The sequence below is a fragment of the Protopterus annectens genome, chromosome 1.part2 (genome assembly GCF_019279795.1).
Source record: "Protopterus annectens isolate FY-2018-M chromosome 1.part2, PAN1.0, whole genome shotgun sequence".
NCBI lineage: Eukaryota > Metazoa > Chordata > Ceratodontiformes > Protopteridae > Protopterus > Protopterus annectens.
Genome location: NC_056727.1, coordinates 46,914,918 through 46,935,842, shown reverse-complemented (window position 1 = coordinate 46,935,842; position 20,925 = coordinate 46,914,918).

Sequence of the window (20,925 nt, the reverse complement as noted above, 5' to 3'; positions counted from 1 at the left end):
TTGGCCAACACAAGGAAATTTGCTCTTTTCCCCACTGTAGTGCAATCTTAGAGTTGGTATATATAGTTAGGGGGTGTAGGGTGGGTGCAATACACTGGTTTGTGTTATGGGGAAATGTTGGACAAGTAGTTACTTTCCCCATGTAACACATTCGCAGAAGTGAATGTTCACTGAAGTGAACATTGGAGGGTATTTGTTTCCTGAATGGAGGTTTGCTGAAGTGAACCCTCAATGAAATAATATAAACCTTCCCAACCAGCCATAACACAAAGCATACCTCATGGCAGTTCTCTACCTAATATCTCTAGAGATCAAGTCATATCTGCACTCTCCAAGGCCAAAAACACGGCCTCAATGGGACCAGATAACATCTCAGATTACTTACTAAGCAGTCTAAAACAGGACCTAGTTGACCCACTTGCCATTCTCTTTAACCATAGCCTGAGAAATGGCTTTGTACCAGCAGAATGGAGAACAGCAGCAGTAGTCACCTTGCATAAAGGGGGCCATCATCCGCCCCTGTGAACTATAGACCCATAAGTCTAATTAGCCTCATCTGCAAGGCCATGGAAGGGATCATTATGGACCATGTCAAGAAGGACATAGGTGACCTTCAAACTCTAGACCCAACTCAGTTTGGCTTCATTATGCATAGATCATAAATCATGATTGCTAAAGTCACCAAAGCCCTGAATGAAGGTAAGACAGAGCATGCTGCCTATCCGGATGTAGCCAAAGCCTTTGACACAATCCCCCACTCTGCTATCATTGAAAAACTCTCCCAGCTAGATGTTAACCATTACATCACTAGATGGATAGCTAATTGGTTCACCAACAGAGCACACACTGTCAAAGATGGCGACTTCACCTCTATTAGTAGACCCATTACCAGTGGTGTACTGCAAGGATCTCTACTGGGCCTGTTCGTATTTGGAATCTATTTCTCAGAAGTCTACGCTAAAGTAGATGGCCTTTGGCTTATAAACTTCAATGATGATTGTAAACTAGGCACAATCACTGAGTCGCCCAGTGATGTTAACCTATTACAGGAGGGACTCACGTAAACAAATGACTGGTGCCAAAGTCACGGTCTAAAACTAAATGCAAAAAAGTGCTCTATTATCACATTTGGCAAAGCAGAATTCCCCACTAATTACAATATTGACATCACCACTCTATGTTCAAACCCAGTGGTGTGAGATCTGTTAGCACAGGTCAACTGAACGTTGCCCACCAGGTTTCCACAGTGGTAAGGAAAGCCTAATACATTGCTCATCTCATAAGTAAAGATATCGTATCCAGGTCTTAGGTTGTTATAACTCCACTTTACATGTCAGATCTTTGACATTGTCCATGACATTATGCCTGCTGGGCTACTCTTGCCCATGCCACCCATAGCTTACTATGACAGCCTCACCATTCCTTCAGTATAGCCACAACCCCTCCAGCCCTTAGGTACATGGCCATAGTACACCAATCCAGACATCTTCTAATAGGGATATTTCAGATTATATCAGGTAATATTTACAAAAATTGTATGAGCTTCTAGTCTTAAGAAATAATATATATATATATATATATATATATATATATATATATATATATATATATATTCCATATAGCAATCCTTTAGACAGACTTGCCATTTAATTGTTGTCGGAGCCTGATACAGTTCCTGAATCACAAATGTCAGGGTTTTGGTCTGCTATGATGGACTGTGCTGCAAAAGATCTAACCAAAAATTCACAACAGTATAATCAATATTTTCATTCTGGCTAAAATTCATATGCAATAAGTTATGCTTTAATGAATTTCTGTGGAAGGTTAGAGATCAATTTGCTTCTGGACAATCATCTGTTATTGAATTTATCTCCAATGTCAAATGGTTTTACACCTTCGGTTTAATTTCTTCTGGATTTACTTGCTGAGTTGCAGATCAAATTTCTATGTTGGATTTGTAAGGTTATGAGGCCATAATGGGTTTACACCACTATTTTTCTACTAGTAATATTTATAAAATTAACCAAAATGAAAAGCATGTTTTTTGAAAAAGAAACCAAGAACCAAAAAGAATGGGCAAAAAGGAGAGAGAAGCCAGAAACGATGCTCAACCAACAAGAAAAACAATTTATTAAAAATAAAAATGGATTTAGTGATTTCATCCCAAGCACATAATAAGGGACTTCAACATAACACTAGGTTCAAATCCTCACTTACTCTTATAACATAAATTACATACATTCCACCTACTGAGCAGTACTTATAGAGATACGCCACCATCTAAAACAGCCAGCCAACGTACATTTGCTAAATTAATCAAAGCCAGTACAATAAAGCAGTATTCATATTGATAAATAAGTTTACCAATTCTGTATTTTATAAATGTTAATAAAATAAAACATATATATATATATATATATATATATATATATATATATATATATATACATATATATATACATATCCCCATATGTAGATATATATATATAAAGACCGACGCGACGGATGAAAACACCGACACTGAGGATGCCGACATGGAAAACGCTGTGCGGTAGTGACAGACGTTAGGGTGCGAGTAAGGTAAGTGTGGATATTGACGGTCTGTGGGGATAGGGGTGGGTTAAGTGAGTTAGGGTCAGTCGCGGTTAGGTAAGTGTGTGGTAGTGATTGTGTTTGGGTTAGGGGCGGGTTAAGTGAGTTAGGTTTAGGGAGGGTCAGGTAAGTGTGGAGATTGACGGTGTTTGGGTTAGGGGGTTAAGTGAGTTAGGGTTAGGGAGCGTCAGGTAAGTGTGTTAGTGATAGTGTTTGGGTTAGGGCGGTTAAGTGAGTTAGGTTAGGGCGGGTTAGCTGAGTATGCGATAGTGATGGACCTCAGGGTTAGGGTTTGGGTTAGGGTTGTAGATAGTTGTGTATGTGAGGTTTAGTGTGGGTTTGTTGGGATTTTGGTGTGCTTGTGCTGTGTGTGTGGTTTTTGGACAGGGAATGTGTTTTGTTTGTTGATTGTTGTGATTGTGGTGTGTGCAGTGTATGAGGTTTCGTGTCTGTGTACCGTCGGTTATTTCATTGTCGGGCATGTGGGGTTTTGTGTTTTTGCACTGTCGGTTATGTGGTTTTGGTGATTGCATTGTCGGTGTTTTGAGGATTCGATCATGTCAGGTAGAACCATATATATACATATCTATATATGTATATATATATATATATATATATATATATATATGTGTGTGTGTGTGTGTGTGTGTGTGCGTGCTTGTATGTATATATATGTATATATATATATATATATATATATATATATATATATATATATATATATATATATATACGTTTATATTTGTTTTATATGTGTTTTGTCTTAAACTACTTACTACAGGAAATATGTGTGTGTGTTTGTGTGTGTGTGTGTGTGTGTGTATGTGTGTGTGTGTGTGTGTGTGTGCGCGTGTGTGTGCAATCACTTGAATCACCATTTTACATACAAATTCATGTGTACATAATAAATAATGGATAATAGATAGTAAATTAATTCATGAAAAACGTTTGATGTTATAAGGGACCGTATTTTGTATAAACACCATCATAATTTTGCTGCTCTCCAGTTTTGAACTGGTTTAATGGACACAGTTTCATTCATACCTGTGGGTGCTGGCTTTTAATCTAAGTTGCCACAACAGATCTCTGTATTCTACTGTAGTCAACTATGCACTCTCTGTTGGTTAATGTGTACCTTTTCTATAATATCAAACTTAAATTTGTGGAAAGCTGGTCAACTTAAAGTATGCTTGTATAATGCACTATTGTGATTATTCTTTATTTTATCATAATTATGCTCATAAATTCTCTTTTGCAAAGGTCATTCAGTTTTCCCTATGTAAAAACACAGACATACTGAACATTTAGCCACACAGACTGCACCAAATGTTGAATAGCTTCCATTTTGCAACTTGAGTGTAGTATTAAATATATTATGTCTGTAAAGAAACACATACCCCTCAAAATCTTCACACACTTGTTTTAAAAACTATCTAAAACATGCATGGTTCTGCTTATGTTCCACATGAGGTTAATCAAATAGCACCTTAATTTGTAACTGTAACAGCATTACCCTCTATCTTGCTGTTATATTTTATACAATTGATAATTTCTTGCCTCTTTTTCCTATACCTTACACTACTATTATCACTATACAGCCCCCTAACTTTTCTTTCTCCCTTTTGCTTCTTCCCTATCCAAACCCCACACTTTACTAATAAAAATAAAAGTTTCTATTTTCTACTTTTCCTCTCCTGTAATTCCTCCTGTCTCAACCCTGCACTATATGTATATTAAGGACATTATAATAAACAAAAATTATTTAACTAGCAAGCAGGATTATACTGATTTAAATCATATAATTGTAAACAGCAATTGTCTCATGTATATAGTCTCCTTAGTAATATTTAATGACTGTAATTAATATGCAAGTATGTTTCATCTAATATATGTAAAAAGTATATGCTATCCATTATTGTCTATTATTTCTTGCACATGAAAATATTAATTGTTACTCTGTAATAAACTAATGCAATATCCTACTTTTCTCTGGAACTTTTCGACCTGGGCCTCTGCTGAAAATGGACACCCACCCAGTTGAACATTCCCAGTAAACAAATGTTCATAGGTTCATAGGTAGGTACTAGGCTATCATCCCTAGGGCTTATACAAGCCTAGCCAAAAAGGTACCTTGGCTTTTGCCACCCATGAAAATAATTTTCCTGTGCCCCTGTCAAGCAGAGCCACAGAGGTGATCCCTGGGGTGAATTTCCTATTTCCCATCCAATCATCAAGATTTTTCTTGAAGAGTGCTAATGAGGAGCTTTGTTTGATATAGATAGGTAGTTTGTTCCAGGGTATGGGAAGTCTCTGGGACAGGAATCTATCATTCCAGCATGTTCTGTTTATTGCAGTGACAAGGTTTTGGTCCCCAGAGCATGTAGCTCAGATGGATTGGGATTTCTTTAAGTGGAGTATGTACAACAGCTCTGGGTTTGACACAGTTTTGTATGTTAGGTAGAGATCACCTCTGAGTAGGTGATATTCGATGGAGTAAAGCTGGAGCTTTTTGAGATGGTCTGCATAGGGCATCTGTTTGTGGCCAGTAATCCTTTTTGTGAGGTATATCTGCAGCCTTTGCAGTTGTTGTAGATGTCTTGTGAGGTACATACCAAAAGGGGCATTGTACTCTATAATGGGTCTAATGAGTGACGAGTAGAGGAGAACCATGGCCTTTTTCTTCCTGGATGAGAAACCTTTTGTGATGAGGTATGCCATGTAGAAGGATTTTCTGACTACTGTGGCGATGTGATTATCAAAGGCGAGACTACTGTAACCTGTGTCCCAAGGTCTCTTATCACACTTTCGGTGTTAAGTAGACTACCACCTATGTGGTAGCTCATGCGTACAGAGTTTTTACCAAAGAGGATGACAATCCACTTTTTGGCATTGAGCTTGAGGCCATGGCTTTGACACCAGGCATCTGTCTCAGTGAGGCTCTTTTGTAGGATGTCCACATTGTTAGCAGTTTCAGTTAAGGCTCCTAGTTTGCAGTCATCTGTGAACTTCATTAGCCAAAGACCTTCTGTGTTAGCCTGTACTTCAGAAAAGTAGATACCAAACAGAAGAGGACCCAGGACTGAACCCTGTGGTACTCCACTTGTCACTGGTCTGAAGTCGGATTTGGAGTCTGCTACTTTCACAGTGTGGGTTCTGTCAATGAGTCAATTCGCAACCCAACTTGTGGCATAGGGATTTATACCTAGTTTAGTGAGTCTATCTATAATTCCAGAGTGGGGGATGTCAAAAGCCTTGGCAAGATCTAGACAGGCTGTGTGAACCACCTTACCCTCGTCTACATCTTTGGTGAATGCTTCAAAGAAGTCAATCAGGTTTAGGAGACATGATCTGCATTTTACAAACCCATACTGGGTGGGGTCCAGAGTTTGGAGATTACCAATGTCTTTGTTTATAAGTTCCATGATGATACATACCATGGCCTTGCAGACCAGGCTCGTTCGGCTAATAAGGCAGTAGTTCCCGGGTCTGTAGTGGCTCCTCCTTTGTGGAGTGAGATAACCATCACTGTGCACCAATCAGTGGGCACAAAGCCTGAGGTGAGGCTATGATTGAACATGGTGCTTAGGTGGGGTGCCAATTCATTCTGTAGTTCATGTAGAATGCAGCCTGGGATGTTGTCAAGTCCCATGGATGCTGTGTTCTTGGCTTTGGAGAGCATGGTTTTTACCTGTGCAGCCATGATTACAGGAACTTTGCATTATTCTGGTATAGAGATGGGCCCTTTAGGGGGTGGGGGGGTAAAGTTAGCACTGAAGCTATCTACCAGGATGTTGGCAATATCAGTTGGTTCTGTATATTTAGTGCCATTGTGTTGTATCTCAGAGCAGATCTGTGTGTTGCCATTGAGATTCTTGACATAGCTATAGAACGCTTTGTGGTTGCCTTTAGAATCAGTGGTGATTTTGTTTTCATAACTAGCTTTGGAGGATTTTAGGAGGGATCTCAGCTTCTTACTGAGGCTGACCAGGGAGTTCTTCCAGTCATGGGATTTTACTCTTTTTTGCAGTAGTTTCTTTCTTCTGTTGTAGAGTTTGTTTATACCAGGGGACCACCAGATTGGCTTACTTTTTTTGAAGGATAGCATATTGGTTCTGTTAGGGATAGCACGATCCATGCACTCATGTAAGTGCTTATAAAGTGCATTTGTGTAGGAATCAGCAGTCGTACCTCTATTGTCTGTCTGCATGGGTGTTGTGAAGTTTACCACTTCTGTCTTAAGAAATGTGAAGTTGGCTTTGGAGAAATTTTTTACGGTGGTTTACCTAATGGGGGGTGGGATGTGAATGTCTAGGCTGATTACCTTGTAGTCAGATCTGACCAATGAGGAATTGACCTCTGGTTTGGAACACTGGTCGCTCATGTTGGTAATGACCAGGTCTAATATATTGCTGCCCCTGGTGGGGGTGTCTATAAGTTGATCCAAGGCATTGGAAAACGTTGAACCAAAGAGTTGGTACATGAGTAGTTTTCCCAGTTAATGGTGGGGTAGTTGAAATTGCCCATTATTAGGGTGTTGGGTTGTACCCTAATATTCTCCAGTGTATCGAGAAATGAGGAGTGGGAATTCTGGGGCATGGTGGGGGATCTGTAGCAAGTTATAATTTGGATTGCGGTCTTTCCCAGAGTTAGTTGCACTTGGATAATCTTGGATCCATTATGCTGAGCAACTAGCATGGAGTTGTGGATATCCTTAATGAATATGAACACACCTCCACCTTTAGTTTTTTGGTCCAGGTTAGGTGGCCAAAAGTTGTCGTATTAATTATAGCCTGGTAATTCAGGGGTGCTCTCTGGAGCCTTGAACCTGGTCTCTGTCACTGCACAGATGTCGATGTTTTCCATTTTAAGGAGTACCTCGAGTGAATGCATTTTGAGGTTAAGACTTCTAGCATTGAGTAGCATTACCCTCAGATTTTGCTTGCTTTTACCTGTTACAGTGGTGAATTTGTTATTTGAACCTTTTCTAAAAAAGCCACTATAGGGGTGGCAAGATCCTTAGCCAGTATCCGGAATCCCAAGGGCGACAGGCGCAGGCCATGTCTGGCAAAGCATCATGGTCTGTCGATCATGTCATCCCAGGCAGACAGATACTGGATCCCCTTAGAGTGACACTTGAAGCTTAGCCAATTGTTGAATTCAATCATTTTGTCCTAGTACTGTGGTATCATTCTGGTTGATGGCAGGATGCTAGTCAGGGCTAGGGTCATACCTGCCTGGGCTACAAGATTGGCTTACTTTTTTTGAAGGATAGCATATTGGTTCTGTTAGGGATAGCACGATCCATGCACTCATGTAAGTGCTTATAAAGTGCATTTGTGTAGGAATCAGCAGTCGTACCTCTATTGTCTGTCTGCATGGGTGTTGTGAAGTTTACCACTTCTGTCTTAAGAAATGTGAAGTTGGCTTTGGAGAAATTTTTTACGGTGGTTTACCTAATGGGGGGTGGGATGTGAATGTCTAGGCTGATTACCTTGTAGTCAGATCTGACCAATGAGGAATTGACCTCTGGTTTGGAACACTGGTCGCTCATGTTGGTAATGACCAGGTCTAATATATTGCTGCCCCTGGTGGGGGTGTCTATAAGTTGATCCAAGGCATTGGAAAACGTTGAACCAAAGAGTTGGTACATGAGTAGTTTTCCCAGTTAATGGTGGGGTAGTTGAAATTGCCCATTATTAGGGTGTTGGGTTGTACCCTAATATTCTCCAGTGTATCAAGAAATGAGGAGTGGGAATCCTGGGGCATGGTGAGGGATCAGTAGCAAGTTATAATTTGGATTGTGGTCTTTCCCAGAGTTAGTTGCACTTGGATAATCTTGGATGCATTATGCTGAGCAACTAGCATGGAGTTGTGGATATCCTTAATAAATACGAACACACCTCCACCTTTAGTTTTTCAGTCCATGTTAGGTGGCCGAAAGGTGTCATATAATTATAGCCTGGTAATTCAGGGGTGCTCTCTGGAGCCTTGAACCTGGTCTCTGTCACTGCACAGATGTCGATGTTCTCCATTTTAAGGAGTACCTCGAGTGAATGCATTTTGAGGTTAAGACTTCTAGCATTGAGTAGCATTACCCTCAGATTTTGCTTGCTTTTACCTATTACAGTGGTGAATTTGTTATTTGAACCTTTCCTAAAAAAGTCACTATAGGGGTGGCAAGATCCTTAGCCAGTATCCGGAATCCCAAGGGCGACAGGCACAGGCCATCTCTGGCAAAGCATCATGGCCTGTCGATCATGTCATCCCAGGCAGACAGATACTGGATCCCCTTAGAGTGACACTTGAAGCTTAGCCAATTGTTGAATTCAATCATTTTGTCCTAGTACTGTGGTATCATTCTGGTTGATGGCAGGATGCTAGTCAGGGCTAGGGTCATACCTGTCTGGGCTACAAGATCGGACAGCTTCTCCATGTCTTTTTTCATGTAGTGCCGGGAGGTATGTCTGAGGTCATTCACACCAACATGGACAATGACAGAGTCATATTTGTACTTGCTATGGAGTGACCTGAGTGCATGCATTATGTGGCAGACCATGGCACCAGACAGGCAGCTGACAGGAGCTTTCTCCCTGTTTAGCCTGGTGAGTGGAACATCAGTGTGCCTGACTATAGAGTCACCTATGACTAGAGTGTTGGGTACGTTGTTATGCCTTATGGGCTGTGTTTGAGTGGCACACTGAGTTTGTGGGCTATGTGTCATTTGGGTTGTGTTGAGGGGTGGAGGTTGCATGCAATTCTGTTTTGGAGGTCTCTGTTGCTTGAGCAGATTTTTATTGAGAGCCTCCACAAATGTAGGTGTGTGTTTTTTGTCATTATGTGTGTGTTTTGGTGGTGTAAGTTTTGAGGGACTATGTGATGAGTGTGATGTGGTGCAAGTGCTTACCTTCTCCTCTTGACTGTCTAGTCCAGTCTTGAAAGAAGAGAGCTTTGCTTCCTGTTTTGCTTTATAAGTGCATCTCTCACTGATTATAGTGTTGGGAGGTAGGAGGAGAGGGTTTTTTGTGTACATGAGGCAATTGCTGCATTGCCCGAAGATGCCCAGATGCATCAGGTAGACAGGAGAAAACACCGGAAGCTGACCCTTAGACATGCCTGGATAGGTGCTTATTTATTAAGTACTAAAAACTATTTTCCTCTATACAAGTGAGGAAAGTTGAGTGCTGTAGTAATTTGTAGCTTATTTAGTGCTTACAATGAGTTCTGAAAAAGTGCTGAGCTCAAAGAAACAGATTTGAGTGCTAAAACTAAAATTGGCTAGTTCTAAGGGAAAAATTGAAGAGCAGACTTTATGGCACCAGGAATAGTTTAACCCTACATAAGTGGCAATGCATAAAGTCTATTTTTTTTAATATATAACAGTAGCAAATGACCAAACTGATTTAAACAAATTAACCAATAAAAAGCTAAAAACTGAGCCCCGTTCCAGCAGTCTTCGATCAGACACATTCTAACTGCACACTCCTGCCATTATGGTGCAGGGAGCCTTCTCCAAAAAAGATGGTCTGGATTAGAGCTCAAGTTATACAAAGCTTGATTCAGCATGTCTGCATTTAGTCTATGCTACAGCAAACAAGGTGAACCAATTTCAGAAAGAAACAGTTCATATAAGCAGGCACAATAAGCCTTTAACCTGAAACTCCCAGCTCAGAAGGGCAGAATCTACCCTCTCCACCCACAAGAGTGCAAACCACACCATCTTAATGTAAAATAACTGGCCCAAAGCCCAAGTGCTTAAACCAGTACTAATACATGCTTAGAATAACAGACACTAAGCCTTCAATCAGCAACTCCCAACGTAGGCCACCTGTCCTTCCACAAGAGTGCAGACCACAAACCTTAATGTAAAGCAACTGGTCTGAAGCCCAAGTGCTTCAACCAAAGGCTTAGAATAACAGTTACAATTTAATCAGGCTACTAAGAAGCCGTAATAAATGCAGCAGAATAAATGCAATAAAGTAGGAAAAAACACAAGTACAGTAAAAGCAGAGGAATAACGTGCAATTTTTTAAATAGAAAATGAGCAAACTGATTTAAACAAATTACCCAATTAACCAGTAAAAAAGCTCAAAACTGAGCACTGTTCCAGTAGCCTTCAATCAGACAAGTTCTAACTACACACTCCTGCCACTAGGGTGCAGGGGAACCTTATCCAAAAAGATGGCCTGGATTAGTGTTCAGGTTATACACACAAAGCTAGACTCAGCATGCCTGAATCTAGTCTCTGCTACAGCAAACAAGGTGCACCAATTTCAGAAAGAAACAGTTCAAATAAGCAGCCAGAATAATTCTTTAACCAGAAATTCCCAGCTCAGAAGGGCAGAATCCAACCTCTCCTCCCACAAGAGTGCAGACCACAAATCTTCTTAATGTAAAATACCTGGCCTGAAGCCCAAGTGCTTAAACCACAACTAATACACTTTTAGAATAACAGACACTGATCCTTCAATTTAGAAGGATGTAACCTACCTGTCCTGCCACAACAGTGCAGACCACAAACCTTCTTAATGTAAAACAACTGGTCTGAAGCCCAAGTGCTTAAACCGAAAGGCTTAGAATAACAGTTACAATTTAATCAGGCTACTACCAAGCAGTTATAAATGCAGCAGAATAAATAGAATTGAGTACTTTTAAGAAGAGGCAAAAGCAAAATTAAGTGCAATTTTTTTTTTTTTTTTTTTTTTTTTTTTAGTAAATTGCAAGGAGAGAGGAAGGAGGAGCAGAGGTTAAGAACCTAAATGGGGTAGCCTTCTCAAATGTTCTCTCTGTATTAAATAGAGTGAACACCAGACTGGGAGAGGTGACCCAGATCAAATTTACAGTACGGCCAGGCAACTGCAAAGCCACCAACTATAACAACACCACAAGAATAAGGTGGAGGGGTGGGGCAAATCAGTTTCAGGACAGTTGAGAACAGAAAACAATGACAGAAAATATATAAAACAATTCAGTCAGACAAAATTAAGACAATGCAGAACTCTGAAAGGTTAAAATGCCAAGAAATACACTTATCAATCAGCGATATATTTCCAGACTGTTTGAGAATCACACTAGCCAGAACCCAGGAGTTTCCAACAGTGAATGCAAGAATTTACAAACAGAAACTATTTTTAAATCAGCAAGCCTTAAAGCAATCAGATAACACAGAAGCTGTTAGACCAGTTTTATAAACTCCACCTCAGAAATAGGGGGTAAGCAGTTTCAGGACAGATGAGAACAGAAAACAATGCCATAAAATATATAAAACAATTTAGTCATGCAAAAGTAAGACAATGCAGAACTCTGAAAGGTTAAAATGCCAAGAAATATATTTATCAATCAGTGATATATTTCCAGATTAAGAATCTCACTAGCCAGAACCCAGGAGTTTCCAACAGTGAATGTCAAATAAAATAAAATGAAATGGAATAAATAAATAAATTATCCAAATTTATTACAATACTATCAGTATTGTTTGAGCGTTGCTTACATTAGCCACATTTCTCATTCCCATTTAAGAAATTGATAAGTCACAGCTCACATCTGCAGTTGCTATGTTCCATTAAACCATGCTGTTTATGAACAAATCTTGTTTTTCCATCCACTGTGTTAAATGCCAAGTCATTGGCTTTCATAATCATCCAGTTTTTCTCTATTATGTTTTTAATCTCTTTAGCATGATTATTGTACTGTATAACAAATGTTCTTTTGAATTTGGTGATTTTACCTTTAATTTTCTGTTTTATTACAGTAAATTACAGTAAACACATCACAGGAAATTACAGTAAACACTAAACAATATCCTCTCCCCTACCCAGCATAGCTTCCGCCCTGGCCACAGCACCACGACTGCCCTTCTTTCCTTTCTTGAAACCATAAACCTCGAAGGCAACTCAGGCAAGTTCATATCCAAACTATTCTTAGATCTGTCAAAGGCCTTTGACACCATCTCACACAGCCTACTTATATCCCAACTCTCCACCCTACACCTCTCTCCCACCCCCATCACCTGGTTTTCCAGCTACTTGTTCAACTGCCAGCAAGCTGGCCAGTAGAAAACTTCAACCACCCCCTTCCTTCCCACACTCACAGGTGTCCCACAAGATTCTGTTCTTAGCCCTCTTCTCTTCAACCTATTCATTAACAACTTTCACCAATACATCCCAGACTCATCTATCCTCCAATATGCAGATAACTCAACAATCATCTTCTCAGCCTTCTCCCCCTCCGAGCTCCTAGCAAAAACCCAACTAGCCTTCTCCAAAACAAAAACCTGGATGCAGTCTAACCATCTGACACTAAATGCAAATAAAACCAAATTAATGTTTTTTTCCCCTACCAAAAACTCCATTGACCAATCCACAATCACCATACAGAGCCAACACAACACCCTCCTTGAAATCGTTCCCACCACCAAGCTTCTTGGCATCATTATTGATGAAGAACTAAAATTTGACACCCACATCCACTCCACAATCAAGAAAACCCACCAAAAGTTAGGTCTCCTCTACAGGCACAACCGCTTCCTAAGCCTCTCTACCCATCAAACTCTTGCATCCACCTTCCTACTCCCCTCCCTTATGTATGGTGCCTCTCTTTTCACCAATATCCATCTTGGACTTCAGTCCAAACTTGAATCCTGCTACTACAAGATCTCCAAATTTGCAACCAATTCAAAAAACTCATCCCACCACTGCCGCTCCCTCCGCACCCTCAACTGGCTTGAACTACCCAGCTGCCTCAGTTACCTACAACTCACCATTGTCCATAAGCTCATTTTTAAACCTGCCAACTGCCCAGCTCTTGCTACTTCCTTAAAACCTTACATTCCCAACCGCTCACTCAGATCCAAAAATGAAAATCTCCTTCAGGTCCACAAACCTGCATGACCTCCTGGCCATCTACTGCTGTCCCACTCCTTAACTAAACAGTGGGACTCTCTCCCCACACCCCTACACAACCGACCTAACCATACAAATTTCATATCTCAGCTACTCTCTTATCTTTCTTCCAAATGGGAATGCCCTTGCCATGCTCCAACTTAACCCCCCCTAATTCCACCTTACACTGACTCATTCAACTACCTCTACTATTACTTCATCCCACCCAAAGCAATCCCTCCCCTACCAAAAACTAATTTTCTCTCTAATATCTATTGTGCTATACTCTCCAATCTCAATTATACTATTACCCTCTTCATGCATAATATCTTCCTAACCTATTAACGGATAGTAGCTATATATTTTGAAATGTTAAACCTACAACTGAGTTTATAAAAAAAATTCACTTTATGTAAATGTTGAAATTTCTGTATTGAATTATGCCTTTTCATTTTTGTAACATTGTGACACGCCAATTGCAAATATCATGGAGCTTATCTGTAAATTATTAATTAGCTGTATGAACTATGTCCATTTGTAACATGTGAAATGTAACTTGCAATTATTGTGGAGCTTTTCTCCCCGGGCCTCCACTGAAAACAGGCTCCTCTTGGCCCAGTTGACTTCCCCGATCATCAAACTTAAATAAATAAATGAATAAATAAATTTAGAAGTATCCATATCAGCATTTAAACATACACCCAAAGGGGGTTTATATTTGTAACCTTAATGCCAGTTTACTTCAGCAGTAATTGTTTTGACTAGGGTTTCTGTGTGCCCCCTCTCCAAAAACATATATTTAACTGTATTAATTTCTATTATCATAGCTCCCTTCATTGGTGTAATTCGGGCTACCCTAATACTTTGTGATTTATTTAAGCTTTTCTTCTAAGTAAATAGGTGGAAACTAGAATAATGTAAATATGTGTTACTTTAAGTGGGTTTTCTATATGTATAGTAGTTGTAAAACTATTATCCAAATGTTTTATTGTTGTGTCTGAATACTTCACAGATTGTTTACTAAAATTGAAAGTAAACTTTAAAAAATGTATTATACTACATAAATAGTCAATAATAGTCCACCTCAGTAGGATGAAAATGTCATCTAAAAAAGAGATGTAACCTACAATTCTGGTAGTAGTCTGAGTTAAAAGTAAATAAACTTTCACAGGAACATATAACAACAGTAGTGTATTATACAGGCACACTTTAAGCTGCCCAGCTTTCCAAAAATGCAATTTTGGTATTATAGAAAAGGTGAACATTAAACCATGGGTGGTGCATGTGAGACTATATTAGAATACAGAGAACCTTTGTGACAACTTAGATTAAATGCCAGCAACCCCCCAGGTATGGATGAAACTGTGCCCATTAAACCAGTTCTTAGGCTGAGAACAGCAAAATTGTGATGTTGTGTAACAAAACTGGGTCCCTTACACCTTCAAAAGTTATCCACTAATGAATGTATTATCAGTTATTTATTATGTACACATGAATTTGTATGTAAAATGGTGATTCAAGTTATTGCAAATAGAAATCTATCTATATATATATATATATATATATATATATATATATATATAAATATATATATACATATGTATATAGATATATATTACAGTATACTAACTGACACCAGTAAAAGACCTAATAGTAGCCTTAGCAGCAATCAGGAAAAAGCTTCAACTAAGACTATGTTGTCTAAGAACTAGGACATGTGGTCATTAGGTTTCATGGTATTTATGGGCATTATTATGTCAGGCTTTCCCATTGCTTTCCTACTTTTCATCAGTCAAAGAAGCACATTATGTTAAAGATGGTACAGCATGGTCACTTTATGATCAGAGGTTTAGGAAGTTGAAAGCCATGGACAAACCTTTAATATGGGGGTAAAGGCATCCTGATAACTGGTTAAGTGCCATGCTGTATAAACCTAATGCACTAGAGAATGAAGGCTCCACCAGAGGTGCTAGTGAGTGAAAGATTTGTTGGGTTTTCAGCAGTGGTAAGTACTTCTGGCCTTCCTCTAAGTTTCCCCATTTGTTGTCTTCCTGTGGTATAGGGCACCCATCCATTAGATGGTGGTTTAATACAGGCCACCTGACATATAGCAACTCATCCTCATATCAGGAAAATACATTCTCACATCATAATAAGATCAGAGGTAATTGTCTTTTTCATGACTTAAGAGCCAGCATCTCAAGGGGTCAGGCCAGAGGGCAACCATTCTCACTCCCCATTCAAACTAGATTAATTAGTTCAGTTATTGGCAACTTACCCTAATTCTAAAGCTGCAGAGTTCCTTACTGAAGGTTTTGGTAATAATTTTAGGACTGGTTCTCTGGTTGCTCTAAATTCCAGACCTGTTTAAAATCTGTTATCAATCAAAGGACATAAGGATATAGCCTTCTGTTTAATTGAGAAAGAAATATTACTTGGTACAGTTTGGGGATCCTTTTTCCAATCTCCCTAAGCTTTTATAAAATCTCCTGTAAAGGCTTAGTCCCCAAAAAGAAGGTGAGAACATTTAAACTGATCCACCACCTTTCTCATCCAGATGGTTCATCTCTCAAAGATGTCATTGACAAGGAGCAATCTAAAGTGCACTATTCATCTTTGGAAAAAGTGGCAAAAATTATCTCAAGATGCCTCAACCCATGGCTTTGCAAGCTAGATATCCAGTCGCCTTTTCACCTGCTTCCAATCAACAGGAAGGTTGGTCTATCTTAGGTTTTCAGCTGGACAGAAAACTGTATTTTGACATAGCTATGCCAGTGGGGGTGCTCCATAGAAGGTGCCACCTTTGAAGTATTCATCATGGCCATTCATTGGTGATGGCATCAAAAGCATCATGACAATCAGTAATTTATTACCTAGATGATTTTATGATAGTAAGGGAGGGTAAGGAAGGGGCCATGGAGCAGATATCAATATTTATGTACATTTGTACTAACTTGGGGTTCCTCTGACAGAGGATAAGCTGCAGGGACCAGCACATGAACTGGCATTTCTAGGTTTGGTGTTGGATGTTATTTCAAGGTCTTAAAAGCTTCCAGGAGATGTCTGAAATGCACAATATGGACTTTCCTTGGAACCAGTAAAACTAAAGTCGGCGGGATAACATAGATTTACATGTTATTAAACTTTGCTTGCAGGGCTATTGCCCTGGGCAGAACCTTTCCTTGAGCCATCTCCAATTTGTTAAAAGGCAGCAAACCCAGACATTATAAGGTGAGAATAACATGCAGAGTCAAGGATGACCTTTGTCTGTGGTATAGTGTTTTGAACCAGTACAACAGAGTATCTTTCTGGCAACCACCTTGGGTGCCATCCAGTGAGTTTCAACTTTTTACTGATGCTGTTGCTGGTGTTTGGATGGGAGGGCATTTTTTAAGCAGTTGGTTTACTGCCAAATGGCCTACATCCTGGACGTTAGAAAGGAAGAAACATTAACTTCCTCTAGATTCTTTAATATGGGTTACCACTTTGGCATGGAAAGAGTGTTAGAGGAATTGCAGGGTGTCTTTCTGTTCAGACAATCTGGCAATAGTTCACAGTCTGATCAGGCACTCCTCAAAGTCCAAATGAGTGCATTCTGTCATCAGACTTCTGGACTTATGTTTGCAAATCAGCTTAATGTTTTCAAGCATATGTGTTCTGGGCTTTGATAATGGTATTGCTGACAGCTTGCCCATTTTTAGTTTGTGATGTTTTCCCAATTGGCCCAGGATACAGAGAAGTTTGGAACCTTCATTCTCCAGGATGTTTGGTTTATCAGAGAAAGATAACTGGATCCCTAGTATCAAATTTCTGGGCTAGGAATACAAAAAGGGGGCATAAATCTTCAGTTCAATCCTTTAATTTTTTATATTTCATTACCCAGAAGTAAAAGAAAGTGGGTTTTACCTTAGTTCATATAATTCCTGATTCACAGATGTTGCAAGAGCAATGCTCCTAATACAATTTGGATACACTTGGCAGCTCTGGGTTGGTTAGCAAACTTGTTGGCATTTATACAGATTATTCAGGCCATTGATTATTGTCCAGCATACTAAAAGCTAGGAAAATTCTATTGGGGCCTCAAAGGAAAGCAGAAAGACAATAGGCCGGCACCTCATAAGCATCATTGTTAAAGGTTTATTTGTCTCAGCTGCTGATTTCCACTCAGTTACCATGTGGACAGCATTGTTATTCTGTCTTTATGCTGGTGCTTTTTTGCACCAGTCAACTTTTTAATTCCTTATGCTGTGAGGATGTGGTGATACATAATGAATTCCTTTTGACTTGGTTGGCAAAATCCAAGACTGATTCATCTGGTAAGGGGCATCATGTCTGCCTGGGTAAAACCAATCCCCTGGTCATTTGCTCTGTGCACCGGCTGATTAGTTAGCTGGTTACTAGAACAGCCAGAGCAGGCATAGTTTTTTATACCTGTGTCAGGCAGGCCTGATACATTGGTAGATATTAATTAGGCCTTAGTTAATGTTCTTTCCTGTCGAGGTACAGACTCATAAAGGTACTCATCCCAATTCTTTTGAATAGGGCACACATCTGATTTAGCAATGGGAAGGCCATTCCATGAAAGTGTTGAAAAGAATAGGGAGATGGTTGTCTGAGGCCATTTTGTCATACATCAGGCATTAACACTATGAAACTGTTTTACAGGAAAGGAAGTTATCTGGATTTTGGGTCAGTCATTCATCAGAAGAACAGCTTTTCAAGTTTGGTCTTCAGTAGTCAATCCAGGGTTTTGTTTTTTCAGGGAATTCTTGTTTTCATTTTTGGGAGGTGTGATGCCAAGCATCAAACCATAGATGTTTACCCCATTCACTTGGGGGCAATTACTTTGTATTGGCTCCTGAAAGTAATCATTTATCAATAATTCTGTCTGTTTTTCATTGACTTTGTACACAATACCCTCAAATCATATTATTTTGGTTTTCAATCATGCCTAGAATTCAGTGGGATGGATCCAGGAGGGAGGCAGCTATTGAAATCTCCAGATGCTTTATAAACCATAGAGTGACTCATGCATCCATTCAAGTCATATTCCAAGTAATCAAACACAAGGACTTAAATAAACCAGATAAAGATTTTTATGACCAAGATGAAGTGCATCTTAACAACCTAGGATCTGACTTATTTTAATGTGAACATTATACTAGCAGTTGAAAAATATTTAAATACAGTAACTTCTAATGTTGTTAAAATGATTAGTGTAATTAATTCTGGTTGGAGGATGCTAGAGCAGTGATATGGTCATGCCATCTTGGGGATTTTTCCACCTTTACCCCCTGCACTGTGCTTCTCAGCAGCCTCTTGTGGGCAGTGAGTTTTTCAGGCTTAAGCCCTAGCCAAGGAAAGTGATGTTGAGTATGAGAGTTAACCCCTAAGAATATTGATAAGCAGGTCTGAGGTAGCTTGCTTTACTCACCTGGACCATTCAATATCCATAGGTTCATAGGGAGGTACTAGGCTATTGGCCCTAGGGCCTATATAATCCCTAGTCAAATGGTACCCTGGCTTTTGCCATCCAAGAAAATTATTTTCCTGTGCCTCTGTCAAGTAGAGCCACAGAAGGGATCCACGGGATGAATTTCCTAACTCCCATCCAGTCATCAAGAGTTTTCTTGAAGAGTGCTAATGAGGAGCTTTGTTTGATACAGATAGGTAGTTTGTTCCAGAGTATGGGAAGTCTCTGGGACAGGAATGTATCCCTCCAGCATGTTCTGTTTATTGTGGTGACAAGGTTTAGGTCCCTAGAGCATGGAGGGATTGGGATTTCTTTAAGTGAAGCATGCCCAACAGCTCTGGTTTTCACATAGCTTTGTATGTAAGGCAGAGATCGCCTCTGAGTAGGCGATATGCGACAGAGCAAAGCTGGAGTTTTTTGAGATGGTCTGCATAGGGCATCTGTTTGAGGCCAGTAATCCTCTGTGAGGTATTTCTGCGGCCTTTCCAGTTGTTGTAGATGTCTTGTGAGGTACATACCAAAAAGGGCATTGTACTCTATAATGGGTCTAATGAGTGATGAGCAGAGGGGAACAATGACCTCTTTTTTCCTGGATGAGAAACCTTTTGTGATGAGGTGTGCTATGTAGAAGGATTTCCTGACTACTGTGGTGATGTGATTATCAAAGGAGAGACTACTGTCCACCTGTGTCCCAAGGTCTCATCACACTTTCGGTGTTAAGTAGACTACCACTTATGTGGTAGTTCATGGCTACAGAGTTTTTACCAAAAGGGATGACAATGCACTTTTTGGCACTGAGCTTGAGGCCATGGCTTTGACACCAGGCATCTGTCTCAGTGAGGCCCTTTTTGTATGATGTCCACATCATTAGGAGTTTTGATTATGGCTCCTAGTTTGCAGTCATCTGTGAACTTTGTTAGCCAAAGACCTTCTAGCTTAGCCTGTACTTTAGAGAAGTAGATACCAAACAGGAGAGGACCTAGGACTGAACTCTGTGGTACTCCACTTGTCACTGGTCTGAAGTTGGATTTAGAGTCTGCTACTTTTACAGTGTGGGTTCCGTCAGTGAGCCAGCTGGCAACCCATCTTGTGACATAGGGATTTATACCTAGTTTAGTGAATTTATCTATAATTCCAGAGTCGGGGATGGTGTCGAAAGCCTTGGCGAGATCTAGATATGCTGTGTGAACCACCTTACCCTCATCTATGGCTTTGATGACCACTTCAAAGAAGTCTATCAGGTTTAGGAGACATGATCTGCCTTTTACAAACCCGAACTGTCATTGTTTATATGTTCCATGATGATACGTTCCATAGCGTTGCAGATCAGGTTCGTCAGACTAATGGGGCAGTAGTTCCCAGGGTCCGTGGTGGCTCCCCCTTTGAGGAGTGGGATAACTGTTGCTGTGCACCATTCAGTGGGCACAAAGCCTGAGGTGAGGCTATGATTGAACATGGTACTTATGTGGGGTGCCAGTTCGTTCTGTAGTTCATGTAGAACGCAGCCTGGGATGTTGTCAGGTCCCATGGATGCTGTGTTTTTGGCTTTGGAGTATGTTTTTTTACCTGTACAGCTGTGATTACAGGAACTTTGCTTTCTTCCAGTATAGAGATGGGGCCTCTAGGGGGTGAGAGAGGGGTAAAGTTAGCATTGAACCTATCTGCCAGGATGTTGGCAATATCAGTTGGTTCTGTATATTTAGTGCCATTGTGCTCTAACTCAGAGCAGATATGAGTGTTGCATTTAGATTCTTGACATAACTATAAAATGCTTTGTGGTTTTCTTTACAATCAGTAGTGATTTGTTTTCGTAACTAGCTTTGGAGGATTTTATGAGGGATCTAAGCTTCTTACTGAGGCTGCCCAAGGAGTTCCTCCAGTCATGGGATTTTACTCATTTTTGCAACAGCTTCTTTTTCCTGTTGTAGAATTTGTTTATGACAGGGGACCACCAGACTGGCTTCCTTTTTTTGGAGGATAGCA